This window comes from Acipenser ruthenus, unplaced genomic scaffold (genome assembly GCF_902713425.1).
Source record: "Acipenser ruthenus unplaced genomic scaffold, fAciRut3.2 maternal haplotype, whole genome shotgun sequence".
In the NCBI taxonomy this organism is placed as follows: Eukaryota; Metazoa; Chordata; class Actinopteri; order Acipenseriformes; family Acipenseridae; genus Acipenser; species Acipenser ruthenus.
In genome coordinates this window covers 46,429-63,362 of record NW_026707909.1, presented here as the reverse complement: position 1 = coordinate 63,362, position 16,934 = coordinate 46,429, and the positions used below count along the sequence as shown (strand labels likewise).

The 16,934-nt window shown below is 40.4% G+C and overlaps 1 protein-coding gene across 2 annotated transcripts in view; it reads right to left on the bottom strand.

Annotated features, from left to right (window-relative positions):
* The window catches only part of LOC117432546 (uncharacterized), a 34,690-nt gene extending 18,573 nt beyond the window's left edge, over nt 1-16,117 (bottom strand). The window contains exon 1 of one of the 2 annotated variants that reach the window (XM_059019503.1): nt 15,791-16,117. The gene's annotated coding sequence lies outside the window, so the exon portion shown is untranslated. Of the gene's footprint in view, nt 1-13,404; nt 13,454-15,790 lie in introns of those variants that run through there. The other variant, XM_059019504.1, reaches the window with a different exon arrangement.
* Nucleotides 16,118-16,934: the final 817 nt, after the last annotated feature.

The following is a 16,934-nucleotide window of genomic DNA, read 5'->3' as shown; positions in this document are numbered from 1 at the left end:
CATCATCATCATCATCATCATCATCATCACCATCATCATCATAATAACACGTGTTGATTCAGTTGAGACATTTCTATAATAAACTAACTGAAAACTAGTATAACAGCCGATGAGAAACAGCACACAACCTCCCTCATCGATCCTGCTGTGTTCACAGCAAGATCTCGTATTACTGTACTATCGTCACTGGGAAGGAGAATATGTCATAAAAACAACAGTTGTAAAGTTTACAAGAAAGAAAGAAAGAAAGAAAGAAAGAAAGAAAGAAAGAAAGAAAGAAAGAAAGAAAGATTGTCTGAAATATATTAGATAAAATAAAGCACACCGTACCGGAATGCGTTTTTGTTTTTAAAACAGCGACAATGTTTGTTATTTAATGATTCGGTTTGAGAGGATGCTTATCTTGAACAGACGTTCCTGTACTGGAGTGACTTCACATCAACAAGCGAGGTGTTGAGGACTATCGCAGACGCGGCTGTGAAACTGACGCCATTGCGGCTCTAAACAGGAGTCCAGCGCCTTTGAAATAGATAATAACACGGAGCCAAAATGGCGGACACGGGCGCGCAGTTTCTTCCCTCCTCACCTCGACCTTACATTGCGAGCTCGAGCCACGAAGGGGCGCGCGAACACCAAGAAAACCGCGAAGACGGTTGTGAGGAGAGACGACGAGTTTGAATTTTTTTTTAGTTCTATTAAAAAACTATATTATTTAAACACTTAATAGTATAATGTTTTTTTTTTTAATATATGCATTTACTTTTTTTACCCTCTGAAAAAAACGTGAAACGATCGAAGCGAAAAGTTAAAAAAAATATCGAACCTGGGAGAAGATTTAGGGAAGAAAATCCAGGTGAGAGTTTATTTACTTTTGTTCGATACGAATCAAATAATAATTGACCGCTTGGCAAAATATAAATAAAAAAAAGGATTTTAATTGTGGACACCTCACACAAGTGCAGTGGTTTGTACCCCGATTCATGTGATTCATGTTTAAGAATCTCGCAGCTTTCCCGCTCAGCTCCTCATTAATATCTTGGTGTTTGTGGTCAGTAAGCGGTCCGGGTGGTTAAGCGGTCATACATGTCCGTCCCGGTCACTCTGGCTCAAGGCTGGACACACCAACACTGTGACCGCCGCTTTACATCCAATAAATGATGCCTCGTTACACTGTGTTCAGTGTTATACTAAATAAACACACAGTCCTGCTTGAGAGAGGCGGGAGACGAGCAGGGATCGCCATCACGATGCGAGTGTAATACCACTCTAACGGTGTGATTATTATCTCTAGTAAACGCGCAATTCAAAGACCAGAGACACTCTTTGACGTGTAAATGTGTTTGGTTTTGTTGTATTCATTATAAATGTTTCTACACAGTAAAGTAAACGCGCTCTCCCGTCTTCTCTTTAACTGCTGGAAAAATAAACCAACCGCCATTCGAACTCTCAATCTGCGGGACCGCTGATGACGTTGTTCCTCTGAGCGCCTTGTTGCTAGGCGACCGAGGAGAGGTTCTGAAACTGCGTCACTGTGTCCGCCATGTTGGCTCCAGCTTCCGTTCTGTTTGAAACGCGGTGCGACTCTGTGAGAGCCGAAATGGCGCCTGTTTCACAGCATCAGCTTTATACCAAATACGAGTGTCAATTGTTTTCAAATTAAAGTATATATATATATATATATATATATATATATATATATATATATTTTAATTGCTTTTGAAGTTACTCATAGTTTTCCAGTTATTTAATGTCAATGGTTGTGAGTTTTTCCTATTATTGTTTCTGTTTTATTGATTTGTGTGTATTTATTTATGTGTGATAATATTTATTTATTTGTTTATTTATTTATTGGAGTGTAATGCATATCCCGCCACCTTCCAAAAATAATGATAAAATGACAAAAGAACTATAAAAATATATTTTATTATTTCTACCAAAAGTATTTATTCATACGGTAGTGAATAAAAACATTTATACAAAAGGTATTTACAAAATTACAAGAACATTATTCACTGATATTTGTTCTCAGACGGCTATAGAGGCACAACACAGCTTCTTATGTGGTTGTGTTCACCTGGAACCTAAAAACTCATAACAGCTCAAAATAATCACATACACACTGACTTAGTACACAGATATGAACAGCGATACAGTGGAGCTCCTACTGTAGCAGGAGACAGGGTTAGCGCTGTGTGACCTGTAAGGGTCCTGACCCCCCCTGCTGGAAGTGCAGTACATGCACCCTTCTGTTCTTGCCCAGTCTTTGAGCCACGGGTTCGAGTTCTCTGAGGCATCCTTCAATCAGCAGCTTCTGTTCTTCAGAAAGCTGAACAAACTCCCAGATCGTCTTGCAATGAATACATTTCCAATAACAAAGTCTCTGCTGATCTCTTCAGTCTCTTCACTGCACACACATCTTCATAAACCTGATGTTAGGATGGTTTCCACATTTTGTTTTCAATATTGTACTTGCATATTCTCTCTAGAGTATCATTGTGACAACATTGTATCATGAAATATTACACCACCATCCCTCCCTCTTCTGTTTCTCCTCCTCCCTCCTCAGTCTCTCCTCCTCCCTCCTCAGTCTCGCCTCCTCCCTCCTCAGTCTCTCCTCCTCCCTCCTCAGTCTCTCCTCCTGCTCCCTCTTCAGTTTCTCCTCCTCCTCCCTCTTCAGTTTCTCCTCCTCCTCCCTCTTCAGTTTCGCATTCTCCCTCTTCAGTTTCGCCTTCTCCCTCTTCAGTTTCTCCTCCTCCTCCCTCTTCAGTTTCACCTTCTCCCTCTTCAGTCTCGCCTCCTCCATCTTCAGTCTCGCCTTCTCCCTCTTCAGTTTCGCCTCCTCCCTCTTCAGTTTCTCCTCCTCCTCCCTCTTCACTTTCTTCACCATCGCTCCCCCCAGTCTCTCCAGTGCCTCTTCATCCTCCCTCCTCTCTGTCTCCTCCTCGCTGTTCTCTCTGTTGAGGTGAAACACGTGTGTAAATAATCATCATCACAGACATTTTACTATTTATTTTTAACACTAAACACAGCTCCCAAGTGAAAGGGCAGCAGTTCCTGGGAGTCCCGGCCCCTTCATTACAAGAAGCTGAAACTGCTTCAAGTCCATGGCAGGGCAAACAGCCATCGTGTCAGAGCAGGTGTTACAACAGGTATGACATCATTAGAAACAGGCATCGAGTCAGAGCAGGTGTTACAACAGGTATGACATCATTAGAAACAGGCATCGTGTCAGAGCAGGGGTTACAACAGGTATGACATCATTAGAAACAGCCATCGAGTCAGAGCAGGTGTTACAACAGGTATGACATCATTAGAAACAGCCATCGAGTCAGAGCAGGCGTTACAACAGGTATGACATCATTAGAAACAGGTCGAGCGGTTCAGCCAGACTGCAGCACTGAAGAGCAAGTATCTTAGCATGACTTTCACATTTATTTTTAAATTCACCTCCTCACAATCATTCCGAGAGGTTCTGGGTTCCGTCGCTCCTCCAGTATTGAGTTTTGTATCGTTTTTAAATCTGCCTTCACCTGCTTTGAGCTGCTTTGAGAAGCTTGTCTGCAGAATCCTAACTGCCAGACCGCCCTCCTCATCCCATTCAAATCAACCAGCCTCTACTCTGCATTTATAACAGAACAGAATAGAACTGAACAGAATAGACATTAGTTATTGTTTACCTGGCTTTGAGAAGCTTGTCTGCAGAATCCTAACTGCTGGCTGTTCAACAGCCATGTGACCTTTCACCTCTGCCAGCCCCCCCCCCCCCCCGGTACTTTATATGTATACAGGCCTCATGACCATAGATTGGTGAGGAGGGACGTGTAGAAACACAATGAGAATTTCAATCTGCTTATTCTCTACTGTAAACCTGTGGGGTATTTTTAAATCGAAAAACAAACCTCTGTTTCTTCCTCTCAGGCTCCTCCTTGTCCGAACTACTCTCTGTCTTCACCTGGACATTACCGCTGTTGATGTGAAACACACATGTAAATAATCATCATCAAAGACATGTTCCTGTTCATCACAAACCCTGAACACAGCTCCCAAGTGAAAGTGCAGCAGTTCCTGGGAGTGTCATTGAGGTGCTGGTGCTGCTGGTGAACCTGGACTGGAGTCATCAGGTGTGTTATTAAACTGGAGCATGCATGCCTCTGCACACTGAAGAGACATGAGATTACCTGGAAGAGTCTCCTGACATATCGGGTGGTTCATGTATACTGTTTCTTTGTTTCCTTCTCTTCCTACCCATGTCTGTAACTTCTGAATCACTCATTCCTCAGTTATCTGTGTTTCTCCTCTGCAACAGAATTGAAATAAGCCAATTATTAAAGAGTTTAGAGCTTCACGTCTCACCTTTTTCTCTCTTCTTAGACCACCCCTCGTTCTTCCTCCTCACTTTCGTTCTCTTCTCAGACCACCCCTCGTTCTTCCTCCTCACTTTCATTCTCTCTTCTTAGACCACCCCTCGTTCTTCCTCCTCACTTTCGTTCTCTTCTCAGACCACCCCTCGTTCTTCCTCCTCACTTTCATTCTCTTTTTCTGTCTCTTTATCTTCTCGTGTTGTTTGCCATCATTCCGAACCCTTTTTATTATCACAGTTAGTCTGCTGTTTATTGTTTGTATTTCATAATGAACAAATCCAAACACAATGAATATATCATATAATCAGGGCTTCTGATTTTCGGTTTTAACCCATAAAACACCCCCAATACAAAAAATAAAAAATGAAATGGGTGGATAGCCAATAAACACCGGAAAAAACCAGAAAAACTGTGGAAATGGCTACTATTCCCATTAAAAAATAAAACCTTAGACACAAATAATAATAAATACATTTCCCTGTGCTGCTGGGCAATGTCCCGCCTTCCTGACTTGCATCTATCAGTGATTCGTTCTGAATACTTTAAACCCGCCCCAACTATTGAGTGACAGCCCATTCCTGCATTTCTATTGGAGACTCCGCTTGCGAGATTTAAAACGAGATTACAATCACGATGGAGGCTTGTTAGCGGGATTTCAAGCTGTATTACAGTTAAGATACGGAGGATTTAAAACAGAATTGTGAAGAAATGTGAAACAAATACCTCCAGACAAAAACCCAAGAAGAATGTGCCGAGACCAGAGGGATTTCACTGTGGAAGACAGCAAAGGAAAGAAGAGACAGCTGAAGAGTGCAAGTCCTGTCGAGTTACTACTATACATACTGACAGAAAAAAAAACAAACTCTGAAGCATTCTGGAAAGTAACCGAAAACACTAATTTCATACAGTATATAAAAAACGAAAACCCCGGAAGAAAACGATTTACGTAAAACTCGAAAATAGCTCAATAAGCACCGAAAAATACAATTAATAAAACCCGAAAAACAGAAGCCCTGTATATATTGTGTAAAATGTATAGCGCCTGCATTACTGTAATCCATTTTCACATAATGATTTTCAAAAGGGATACACCTCCTAACCATAAAACGGTGTGTTTTATTGATAACAGGATCTGCTTTTCCAGTAACTGTAATTGTCTTTGTGTGTCCCTGCTGTTAACGTAGACTTTGTACCGATAACTGGATACAGTTTTATGATACAAAGCTGTGCAGTTTTATCACACAGGGCGCGGCAGAGAGTTCAACAAGAAATGAAACATTCACATAATGTGTTCTAAATCCCTTTATTAAAGTTAGTTGTACAGCATTTAAGTATTTAATGTACATGCCAGAATTATTATACTTTTTTATTGAGTCAAGCTTTACATTTGCCTGTAGTTTAGAGAAAGGAGAAAAGGTGTCGTTTCATTTTAAACGCGGATGTTAAGATGAGGAATGTGTAAATATAAACACGATGCTGCTGTGAGCGACTCCAGTGAGACGCGATGAAGATCCGATTTAATAAGAAAGATTTTCGAGGGTTCGGCTCTGAATTCCGGGCCGGGTTCAGTTAGAAAATCCGGGTCCGAGTTCGGTTCTTGTTTCAGACCCCGATAGAGATTCAGCAGAAACCAGACAGGCTTTTATAAACTAATAACCAACTCAACTGACTATCTTATATATATATATAATTATTATTTTAGACGCGCCTACCAGTATTGTGAGCCCAGCATTACAGTGTAATCAATGCCGGGGATACAGACCAGCCCACTGCAGATCTATTGACTGTGTATTCACATGGGACTGGACTTCAAGACGGAACTACACACCCGTTACACACTGCTTTATAAAGCGAGGCTGCTCGCTGGTTTAGCTCTCTTTCTCTTACGGGAGCAGAGTCGTGAATTATTCGGTAATATTAAACACAAGCCAAACCCGGTCTGATCTCGAATAACAAGAATGAAACGCTTCAGATAAACCGGAAGCAGCCGCGCTCAAAATAAACCATTACCTGCATGAGAATAAGCAGCGTGACACGTGACGGGCGTTTTTTAGTTTTTGGAAATAATGTTTTTATTAAACTTTACCTTTCAGAGCGCTGAAGTCTCTCGAGTCTCTTTCTCCTCTGTCGCAGTTCTCTGTTCCAGTAGACTTTGCTCGGGTACACAGTATAGTTACCTGAGAGTTACAGTAACGCCTACCTGTGCGTTTATGAGTCTGTTAAGTGTAAAGGTCTCTTATTTGATAGTGTTTGATAAGGAAGAGTCAAGGTCCCAATGCATTCAAATTAGAAATGTGATATGCAGTTTATGCAGAGTTAGAACATAAGAACATAAGAAAGTTTACAAACGAGAGGAGGCCATTCAGCCCATCTTGCTCGTTTGGTTGTTAGTAGCTTATTGATCCCAGAATCTCATCAAGCAGCTTCTTGAAGGATCCCAGGGTGTCAGCTTCAACAACATTACTGGGGAGTTGGTTCCAGACCCTCACAATTCTCTGTGTAAAAAAGCGCCTCCTATTTTCTGTTCTGAATGCCCCTCTATCTAATCTCCTTGTTTCTTTTTTAAGGTCGAAAAAGTCCCGTGTGTGGAAGCTTTAACAATAAAAGCCGAAACGAAAATGCTTTAAATCTGCTTGAAAATTATTTTTCTCCTATCCACTGTGACACCCGACACAGCCCCCCCCCCCCCCCCCCCCCCCCCCCCCCGTTTATCCTGCGCTGCAGTCTGCTGGAGAGGGCGGGATCGCACACTATATGCCACACTCTGATTGGTGGAAGTATTATTGGCGATCCAATCAAAACCGCCAATAAAGTCAAAATAAATTCCCAAAGAATACTTCACCAAATAAAAGTATCGTTTGTATAAAACTTCACCTTGAATAAAACAACAACAATTAAATCAATACATGCATAGCTACGCAGTGTACGCTGCCTTTGTTGTGAAATTGCGCAAAACCACGTTCAATTGGGTAATGATTCATGTCGTGATCAGATTGAGGCTGCTGAGTAAAGCAGAGAGCTGTACTGTCGGGCAGTGGAAACCAAGTTGAGAATGCAGCTTCATTACAACAGCTGTAATGCCATCAGACTTTACCCTTTGCGGGGTGCTGAAGAAGTCTCGAGTCGCTCCCCTTTCTCCTGAGTCTTCTGATAAGCACCGAAGTCTCTTAATGTTGAGTGCTTGATATGATCGAGGGGGAGGAGTTTTTATCTGATAACGAAAAAGCCCCAGCGGTCTCAACAGGTGCAGCCGCAGTGTATTTCTGTTTTCTTCTCCTATTAGACTCGGGGTGGTTGTGGAGGACTATGGCCGCATACTATTTTTGGTGAAACGTCATTTTTCACACTCCATCTTCATTGTTATTCATCTTGAATAGTCGCTTAGTTTAATGTTCCCGACGCGTCTGCGTGCGCTCTGTGGCTAAACAGCAAGTCGAGTCGTGAACTGAAATTCACAAGCGGCAGCGGGAGGCGAAATGCTGTTATCACATCATCATCATCATCATCATCATAATAATAATAATAATAATAATAATAACACGTGTTGATTCCGTTGAGACATTTCTATAATAAACTAACTGAAAACTAGTATAACAGCCGATGAGAAACAGTACACAACCTCCCTCATCGATCCTGTGTTCCCAGCAAGATCTCGTATTACTGTACTATCGTTACTGGGAAGGAGAATATGTCATAAAAACAACAGTTGTAAAGTTTACAAGAAAGAAAGAAAGAAAGAAAGAAAGAAAGAAAGAAAGAAAGAACAGAGACAGAAAGATTGTCTGAAATATATTAGATAAAATAAAGCATACTATACCGGAATGCGTTTTTGTTTTTAAAACAGCGACAATATCTGTTATTTAACGATTCGGTTTGAGAGGATGCTCATCCTGAAGAGACGTTCCTGTCCTGGAGTAACTTCACATCAACAAGCGCGGTGTTGAGGACTATAGCAGACGCGGCTGTGAAACTGACGCCATTGCGGCTCTACACTGGAGTCCAGCGCCTTTGAAATAGATAATCACACGGAGCCAAAATGGCGGACACGGGCGCGCAGTTTCTTAACGCCTCACCTCGACCTCACATTGCGAGCTCGAGCCACGAAGGGGCGCGCGAGCACCAAGAAAACCGCGAAGACGGTTGTGAGGAGAGACGACGAGTTTGAATTATTTTTTAGTTCTATTTTTAAAAAAAAACTATATTATTTAAACACTTAACAGTATATATATATTTTTTAAATATATACATTTACTTTTTTTTCCTCTGAAAAACCGTGAAACGAACGAAGCGAAAAGTTAAAAAAAATATCGAACCTGGGAGAAGATTTAGGGAAGAAAATTCAGGTAAGAGTTTATTTACTTTTTTTTAGATACGAATCAAATAATAATTGACCGCTTCGCAAAAATAAAATAAAAAGGGATTTTAATTGTGAAGACACCTCACACAAGTGCAGTGGTTTGTACCCCGATTCATGTGATTCGTGTTTAAGAATCTCGCAGCTTTCCCGCTCAGCTCCTCATTAATATCTTGGTATTTGTGGTCAGTAAGCGGTCCGGGTGGTTAAGCGGTCATACATGTCCGTCCCGGTCACTCTGGCTCAAGGCTGGACACACCAACACTGTGACCGCCGCTTTCCATCCAATAAATGATGCCTCGTTACACTGTGTTCAGTGTTATACTAAATAAACACACAGTCCTGCTTGAGAGAGGCGGGAGACGAGCAGGGATCGACGGGCACGATGCGAGTGTAATACCGCTCTAACGGTGTGATTATTATCTCTAGTAAACGCGCAATTCAAAGACCAGAGACACTCTTTGACGTGTAAATGTGTTTGGTTTTGTTGTATTCATTATAAATGTTTCTACACAGTAAAGTAAACGCGCTCTCCCGTCTTCTCTTTAACTGCTGGAAAATTAAACCAACCGCCATTCGAACTCTCAATCTGCGGGACCGCTGATGACGTTGTTCCTCTGAGCGCCTTGTTGCTAGGCGACCGAGGAGAGAAGGTTCCTTTATAGGTCATAAATCTAAAAAGTGTTTGCAAAAAACAGGAGACTGGAAAACTACTTGGAAAGCACATTCAAAAGTCAGGTACAGGTCAGAGCCTGGTTAGTATAATCTTTAAGGAATAAATAATTCTAAAGAAAACTATTACCACTTAAACTTAGTGAAACTAATTGACTTAAATACTGCATGAGACAATCTTTTGTCAAATACTCTGTTAGACAATGGTATATGGAATTGAAACTGACTCATTAACAAAATGATGAAACAACATGAGGTTAAAAGAAACACATACCTTTAATTTAGTAAAACATAATCAATTAGAAGATGATGTCACATGTTAAGAACATCTCTCATATATAACACACATAAAAATAGTGTTTTGCATGCACATATAACAGTAGTGTTTTTATATTATATTATAAACCAAGATCCTGGGAACTTTGGTTCATTTAACTTTTCAGATAAAGGAGGGGCTCGGAGGAAAGCAAAGAATGAGATCATAAGAGTTGAAACAAATGTGAAGTTTTGAATTTATTTGAGTACATGACACCTATTAATTCTGAAAAGTTAGTCCGGATCTTTTGAAAACTATTATTTGTAAAAGGGATAAAGAGCTGTCTCACCTGATTAATGATTGGATTTAATGTATTCCAATGAGACGAAAAACCTATAAAAACTGCACAGTAATTTCAATGGGTACCACACTCATCCCAGACTGGGCAAGGTGGTCCATCTTCTGCAAACCAAAGACACAATTAAGCTGATTGAATTAAGCTGATTAATTTGCCTGGTGAAGACAGTTATATCCGGGTACGATTTATATTAAAGGGTAAGCATTAATCAATTATTATTTAATCTCACATGTATTGCATGTACTGATCATACTCTGATTCGTAAAAAACACTTTAGATGCATGAGTCTGTCAATTTCTTGGGTACTATATTAGTCATCTGGATATACTGCGGGTCCAGAGCACGAACTATATCCCACTAGGAGTAATACCATCTCTGTCCTCCTAACATCTCCCCTGAGATAAGAGTGTGTGCTGAGCAAATAAAATGAGTACGTGAAGAAATCTGAACCCGCGGATTTCGTGACAATATATATGTGTGTGTGTGGGTGTGCACACAGCCCCCATCACTAGCAGGTTTTCCTCAGTCACAATCCTGTCAGCCTCTGAACTGGGAAAACGAGAGATCCGGGTTCATGCGCTCAAAAGGGATTTCTGTGTCAAAGCCACCTTCCACCGCTGGTGCATCTGCACATTATTCCAGTGAAATCTCTTTCCAACGCATGAGATCCCGAGAGCCCTGACTGACGGGTTTTACAGCTTCCCAAGAGTTTTTCATATGTCTGAACAGACGACTTCCATTTCTCCAAGATCTGATTCTACCATTTTCCCCAGCTTGCGAATCTGTTTCGCTATTTCAGTTTTACACCCTTTATGAATGTCAATGGAGTTTTCAGTGATGTCTTTGATATCCCAAACTATAAGCGCCCCAGCTGCAACACCTCCGAAAACTCTGGCTCCTTCACTGAGCGATTAAGCAGCTTTAACAAGTACGCCTCCAACAGCAACATGAAGGACTAGAAGAACAAATGTTTTAAAAACATCCCTAATATGCTTTGCTTTTGTTTTAGAAACTGCTTGATCAGTATTATTGTATGAATTACAAAATTTCCCCCATATAGGCTCCATTTCATTCAATATGTTCTGTACTCTCTTGATATCATTTCTATCACTCCCATACTGTACTATTTCTGTGGTAATATTGGCGAGTCTTCCAGCTGCAGTAGCCACAGCCCCTGCAGCAGCCAGTACAGCGGAGGCTCCAAATGTAAAAGGAGCCAGAACCAGCCCTGTAATTCTCATAATCCCCCCAACTGCACTAAAATAGCTCCCTGTGGTCTTAGCGATGGCACAGTTCATGTTGACCTTGTCCAGTTTATCAGCAATCTGTCTGAGTTCTCTGAGGTGTCCAACAATCAACGGCTTCTTTTCAGACAGCTGCACAAACTCCTTCAATCTGAGGATTTTATAATCAAAATGTTAGAATTATTGTTTTTATAATATACTCACATATTTCACTCTTGAATATCACCGTGACAACATCGTATCATGACATAATAAACACACCACTGCAGTAAAATGATTCTGTCTTGAAACGTGTCGACGCCATCGTGTTTTTCAGATGCTTTTGTGTTGCCACATTGCTGTGTTTAAAACTGATCCCAGTTTTCGATTGCCTCATTTTAAAATCTGTCTTTAGCTTTGAGCTGCTTGGAGCTCGTCTGGAGAATGAACAGCCTCCCTCATTCCATTGAAATCATGTGACAGTGTGACCTTTCAACTCTGACAGCCCTCCAGTACTCTACATGCACAGACAGAGTTGAAAGGTCACACTGCCTCATGACCATAAATTGTTGAGGAGGGACGTGTAGAAACACAATGAGAATTTCAATCTGCTTATTCTCTAAATAAGAAATGATATTACCTGTCATGGTCTTCTGACAGATCCTCTATACTGTTTTTCCTTCTCGTTGTAGTCTTCTCCATGTCTCTGAATCACTCGTTCCTCAGTTAGCTGTTTCTCCTCTGCACCACAATTGAAACAAGTCAGTTATTGAATAGTGCAGAGCTTCACATTTTAGTAAGAATACACATGAATGCCGACCTGTCAACTCTCCCTTATTTGCCGGGACTCTCCTGTTTTTTTGGACAAGACTCCCAGATAATTCCCGAGACAGATTCTTCTCCTGTAGTTTGCTCAAAACTACTGTTTAACCCCTTTATATCAGCAAACCTTTACTTTGCGCAAAATTCAGGTACGGTCTGTTTGTTACTGCAATCCCCGTCTGTACCGAGCAGGGTTTAGGACCCTGCGGAGCCCTGTGGCAGGCGTGCATTCAGTGCGTGAGCACCCGATCGGTATGGTATTATCAACCATTGAATGGACGTTATAAGTATTTCAGTCCGATTTTAATGAGGTACCACTGAGCCTACCAGCAGGTGTAGCAGGTCATTGTCAGCCATTGCTTGCAACCTGATCTCACAGCAAAAACGTTCTACGTTTTCACCGGAGCTGGACCTCTGCAGACCTTGTGGAAGATTCCGCTTTGCATTGCAGCGTGGTTTGAATTCAACCACACAACATACAATAAAACAAAATTGTGACCCCACAGTGATTTATCTATTTATTTATTTATTTATTTATTTAAGTTTTTGGTCTGTTTTACTATTTGATTTATTTATTTTGATTTTTACTTATTTGACCTCAAGAGATCAAAGCTCATTCCGTTTATGGTCTTATTCTTGGAAGACTCTTTTTATTTCTCCTCAAATTTGGACTTCACATTCACACACTCCTTGAAAAAAAAATTGGTTGTCTTAAAAACAAGCGAATGCATTTTCTTTAAAAAAAAAAAAATCACACAAAAAAAACAGCTTGGGAAAGGTTTTAAAGAAAGAAAAGGTAATAATTATAAAAATATATAAACTATATAAAAGAATACTTCTGCCAAATCAAAACTTCACCTTGAATAATAAAAAAAAAAAACAATTACATCAATATCCGTTTATTACAATTTCTAAATTAAGAGCAAGTTAAATAGTCTCCGTATTAAATTCATAGCTACATGGTTTGCTTGTTATAATTTTCTTTCATCAGGCACTTGACCGTAATCGTGTCAATGCTGAGGTTTCAAACTGAAAATATAAGATAGAAATCCACACGCTCCTGTTCTGATTTTAAGCTATAGCGTGCGGCAAACCACACAGTATGAAAACCTAAAAAGTCACGTACCATCAGCAGCGTCTTTCAGTTTCACACAATCTTTGTTTGGGCTTTGAATTCTTGTATTTGATCACATGAGAGAAGTCGATTGCTTTGAATCCTTTTATAAATACATCAAAATCCTGATTGATAAGCACGTGAATTATGATTTACAGACAAACTGAATCCAATTCTCTTTGTTAAGTCTATACCCAAGCTTCTAATGTAGGTTCATTAAAACTGTAATGCGGTCAGACTTCACCCTTTGCGCAGTGCTGAAGAAGACTCGAGTCGCTTCTCTTTCTCCTGAGTCTTCTGGAAAGTACCGAAGTCTCTCAATGTAGAGTCCTTTATATGATCGTGGGTGGAGCTGAGGCACTTGACTTTAAACTAAACGGAAGCTAGGAAACCACACGCTCACACTGTTAAAATAAAATCATCTGCGTGTTGCCAGCAGCCATTTTGTGAAAAAACAAAAACCAAAAAAATGAACAACTTGAACGTAGAAAATGCATTGAAAATAAATGAACACTGGAAGAAGGATGCAACATTGACAATGGGCACAATGCGAGTGTTACACCACTCTAACGGTGTGATTATTATCTCTAGTAAACGCGCAATTCAAAGACCAGAGACACTCTTTGACGTGTAAATGTGTTTGGTTTTGTTGTATTCATTATAAATGTCTCTACACAGTGAAGTAAACGCGCTCTCCCGTCTTCTCTTTAACTGCTGGACAAAATAAACCAACCGCCAATTACTAAATTACTAAAGCATATAGAGCTCAAATTTCATTTCTGATTCAAGCGCAACATACAGGAGCTAAATTATATTCAGCATCTCAGCGACATAGCAACATAAACCTGTACTAAACACCTGTGTGTGGACTGAGAGAGTGTTTTACACGAGTCACAGGCAGAGTGAACCGCACTGGAAAAACTGTGCAATATAAACCTGTACTAAACACCTGTGTGTGGACTGAGAGAGTGTTTTACACGAGTCACAGGCAGAGTGAACCGCTGTGTAAAAACTGTGCAATATAAACCTGTACTAAACACCTGTGTGTGGACTGAGAGAGTGTTTTACACGAGTCACAGGCAGAGTTAACCGCACTGGAAAAACTGTGCAATATAAACCTGTACTAAACACCTGTGTGTGGACTGAGAGAGTGTTTTACACGAGTCACAGGCAGAGTGAACCGCTGTGTAAAAACTGTGCAATATAAACCTGTACTAAACACCAGTGTGTGGACTGAGAGAGTGTTTTACACGAGTCACAGGCAGAGTTAACCGCACTGGAAAAACTGTGCAATATAAACCTATACTAAACACCTGTGTGTGGACTGAGAGAGTGTTTTACACGAGTCACAGGCAGAGTCAACCGCACTGGAAAAACTGTGCAATATAAACCTGTACTAAACACCTGTGTGTGGACTGAGAGAGTGTTTTACACGAGTCAGAGGCAGAGTTAACCGCACTGGAAAAACTGTGCAATATAAACCTGTACTAAACACCTGTGTGTGGACTGAGAGAGTGTTTTACACGAGTCACAGGCAGAGTTAACCACACTGGAAAAACTGTGCAATATAAACCTGTACTAAACACCTGTGTGTGGACTGAGAGAGTGTTTTACACGAGTCACAGGCAGAGTTAACTGCTGTGTAAAAACTGTGCAATATAAACCTGTACTAAACACCTGTGTGTGGACTGAGAGAGTGTTTTACACGAGTCACAGGCAGAGTTAACTGCACTGGAAAAACTGTGTTCATTTACTCTTAAACATGTTTAGGGTAAAATTCTCAGAAGGGCATTATTGCAAAAGTATTAGTAATATTTCAAAATGATTAATTTACATGTGATTTGTCTTTGTGTCGCGTGTCGCTATTGTTAATGTAATTCACTTGTTCAGAAATAAAATGTTCGGGGTTTTTAACAAAGTTTGTAACAGTAAATAACTACCCGAGCAGCTTGCGTCTGAAACGCGTCGCTTCAACTATTGAAAGTAAAAGGAACAGGGCGTCTAAAAAACTAAAACGGACGACAGAGTTCTGTAGTTCCTAACGCGAAAAACAAACAGAAAGAAAGCGCAGGTATGTGAACCACACTCCGGTTAATATCAAGCACAGCTATATCTGTCTCGCTGCTTTCACCTGACAAGTACATGAATAAGATCATTGCACAGTGTTGAAATGACACTGAAATGGTTTGGATAGCGCTCGATTTTGAGGGGCGGACCTATGACGCAGAGACATCCGTTCAATGAACAAATATATAATGACTATTATTATTGTTGTTGTTAGTATTATTATTATTATTACTATGTATTTATTATTATTATTTATTTCTTAGCAGACGCCCTTATCCAGGGCGACTTACAATTGTTACAAGATAGCACATTATTTTTACATACAATTCCCCATTTATACAGTTGGGTTTTTACTGGAGCAATCTAGGTAAAGTACCTTGCTCAAGGGTACAGCAGCAGTGTCCTCCACCTGGGATTGAACCCACGACCCTCCGGTCAAGAGTCCAGAGCCCTAACCACTACTCCACACTTTATTGTTGTTAGTATTATTATTGTTGTTATTATTATAGATATAGTTTTATAAACCACTATCTTCAATGATAAAAAGTATAAAATCGACTCACCAACTTCACCACAAGCGCGTCTCTTCCGTGTAGCTGAAGCAAACTGCGTTGACCATGAAACCGAAAGTATATTAGTTCAAAAACAGGCAGTACTTGGGGTTGGACGACAAACAGACCGGAATCCATGTTAAACAAACAGCTGTTCTGAGACATTCAAGTCACGAAAGAGTTTAAATAATCGTGCGTGTTTATATCACACCTCGCTCGGCTCGCTGGCAGTCTCGACAGCCCGCTTTAATAATGAACCAACCGGGGCAATGCTGAGGTGTAGCTGGGGCTCGTTAAAGCTTATTATCTGAAGAGGGAGGATTATAGGACAGCAAGAGATTCAGAGAGAAAGTAAACAGGGGGGCTACTTACAATGAACAACAAAATAATACCCCCCCCCCCTCAAAATAAATAAATAAATAAATAAATAAATAAATAAATAAATAAATAAATAAATAAATAAAATAACATACAACCCTTTTGCCCTAACTATATATTACCTTTTTACCTCATGCTATTGAGAGTGGTTTGGCAGGTCTTTTTTTCATGCATAAACACAGAGTTTACAATTTAAAACTAACCCGTCGAGAACTTTCGACACAGGCACAAATAAAGCACACCGTACCGGAATGCGTTTTTGTTTTTAAAACAGCGACAATATCTGTTATTTAATGATTCGGTTTGAGAGGGTGTTCATCTTGAAGAGACGTTCCTGTCCTGGAGTGACTTCACAACAACAAGCGAGGTGTTGAGGACTATAGCAGAAGCGGCTGTGAAACTGACGCCATTGCGGCTCTAAACTGGAGTCCAGCGCCTTTGAAATAGATAATCATACGGAGCCAAAATGGCGGACACGGGCGCGCAGTTTCTTCCCGCCTCACCTCGACCTCACATTGCGAGCTCGAGCCACCAAGGGGCGCGCGAACACCAAGAAAACCGCGAAGACGGTTGTGAGGAGAGACGACGAGTTTGAATTATTTTTTAGTTCTATTTAAAAAAAAAAAAACTATATTATTTAAACACTTAACAGTATATATATTTTTTTTAAATATATACATTTACTTTTTTTTCCTCTGAAAAACCGTGAAACGAACGAAGCGAAAAGTTAAAAAAAATATCGAACCTGGGAGAAGATTTAGGGAAGAAAATTCAGGTG